Consider the following 2,127-nt stretch of genomic DNA (forward strand, 5'->3'; position numbering starts at 1 on the left):
GAATGAAGGCAAATTGCCAGTGCCTATGTGCATGAATTTTCTTTATCCTCCTTTGTTTGGGTTGTGGGGCCTATCCTAGGGATTTTACAAGATGCCTGCTGTGTTCCTGAGAAAATAAAATGTGCAAAGCATGCTTCCCTTCAGCTTATCCTCACCCACAGGACACATCCTGAGTGATTAATTGCTGGACTTTCAAGTGCTTCTCCCTCCACTCTTTAAGTAGTTTGGCGTTAATCTCAACAAAGTTACCCTTTCAAGTGAAAATGCTGCCAGGTCCCTTTGGGTTTTATTGGACCCTGGAGACATTTGGCCTAATCTAAATCTGAAGGTTAACTTCCAAAATTTCATTTAATTTATCTAATTTTTCTTAAAATCATTGATACTGATGAAAATATAGCTGACCTTTTTTAAGATCCTTTCAGGCAGTTTCAGTGGTTTGAGAGAAGTCTTTGCTTTCTCTAAAACTGAGCCCTTTTTATGGAACCACAGAGAATAATTTTAGAGCTGGAAGGAGCCTCAGAATCATTTAGTCCAAGTCTATCATTTCATCTGATGAAAATGTCCATGTTAGGATTTTTTTGTAAAATCTGTCATTTATTTTTTTTTAATGAAGTAATATAAGCATATATTTCAAACTTCGAATGGCACAAAAGGTTAAGCAGTGAAAAGTAAATCTGTACAATTTTTGCTCCATAGTCAGCCAGTTAACGTCCCTGGAGACAAATATTGTACTAACTTCTTTCTTTTTTTATTCTAGATACAACCTAAAATTTCCCCTTTTAACCACATTCAAATGTATAATTGAGTACTGTTAATTACATGCACAATGCTGTGCTAACCATCACCATCAATCATTACCAAAATTTTCCCATGATCTCACACAGAAACTGTGCATTTTATTTTCTTAATACCTTATTTTCTATCCCCACGCCATCCCCAGTAACCTATATTCTAGATTCTGAAAAATAAGGAGTGCTTTGTGAATTTGTGTGTCATCCTTGCACAGGAGTCATACTAATTTCCTCTGTGTCATTTTTAGAATTTTAGAATATATACTGCCAAAGTAAGCATAGTTATCAACTTCCTATGACCTCCTTCATCAAGAGCTTCAGACTTAGCAAGACTAGAGAGGGCATAAATTAATCACAATTTGATTAATTATTATCATTAAATAATAGTGGACCTTTTCATTGTAATCTCGGTTTCTGCCCCTTATTAACTTGGCAAATTAATTGATCTCTCTTCTTCAATTTCCCCATCAGTATGATGGATCCAATGACACCCACCAGGCAGGATTGTCAGGATTAAGTGAGGCAATGTACCTGTAATTAGTTGAGTAGTGTCCCCCCAACATTCAGATTCACCTGGAATCTCAGAATGTGACCTTATTTGGAAATAGGATCATTAGAAATGGGATGAAAGATTGAGGTGCGATCATACTGAATTAGAGTGGACCCTAAATTCAATGATTGATGTCCTTAATAAAAAGGGGGGGAGAGACCACACAGAGACCCAGGGAAGAAGCCCTATGAAGATGGGGGTAACTATAAGCCAGGGGATGCCAAGGATGTTGGAGCCACCCAAAGGGAAGTAAAGTAAAGAAGGATTTTTCCATAGAGGCTTCAGTGGGAGCATGGTCCCAGGGGACACCTTGAGTTCTGACATCTAAACTCCAGAATTGTGGGGGAATAATTTTCTATTGTCTTAAACCACCCCATTGTCCTACTTTGTACAGCAGCACTAGGAACTAATACAGAATCTGGATGGCCAGATATCCCCTTGATTTTGATTATAGGAGAGCACAATCTTTTTTCTGTCTACTTGCATTTCAAATGCAGAAAACAAAGTTAGGTTACTTATAAAGTCTTATCAAGCTAGAAAGAAAGGATTCTATAGCATACATATACTAAAGAAATTTGCATCATGTCTCTCTGCATAGTACTATCACTTTACTATTGTCAGCCTTGATGAAGTTGATTGGCTTCTTCCTCAATGGCCTTCATTCCACTATTAGCTGTCTGTAAAACGCCCCAGTCTTTTCATCTTCTCCAAAATCACTTCACACAACCTGAAAGTTAGATGCCTCCCTGAAATCCACTACTTTCAAAGATTTTGTACATAAAATAT

General features: G+C 37.4%; 1 non-coding gene across 1 annotated transcript; it reads right to left on the reverse strand.

Moving 5' to 3' along the window:
* Window positions 1–961: 961 nt before the first annotated feature.
* Window positions 962–1,067, reverse strand: LOC143678526 (U6 spliceosomal RNA). The gene has a single exon (XR_013173320.1). It is a non-coding gene; the product is annotated as a U6 spliceosomal RNA (small nuclear RNA).
* Window positions 1,068–2,127: the final 1,060 nt, after the last annotated feature.

This window comes from Tamandua tetradactyla, chromosome 3, assembly GCF_023851605.1.
Source record: "Tamandua tetradactyla isolate mTamTet1 chromosome 3, mTamTet1.pri, whole genome shotgun sequence".
Taxonomy (NCBI): Eukaryota; Metazoa; Chordata; class Mammalia; order Pilosa; family Myrmecophagidae; genus Tamandua; species Tamandua tetradactyla.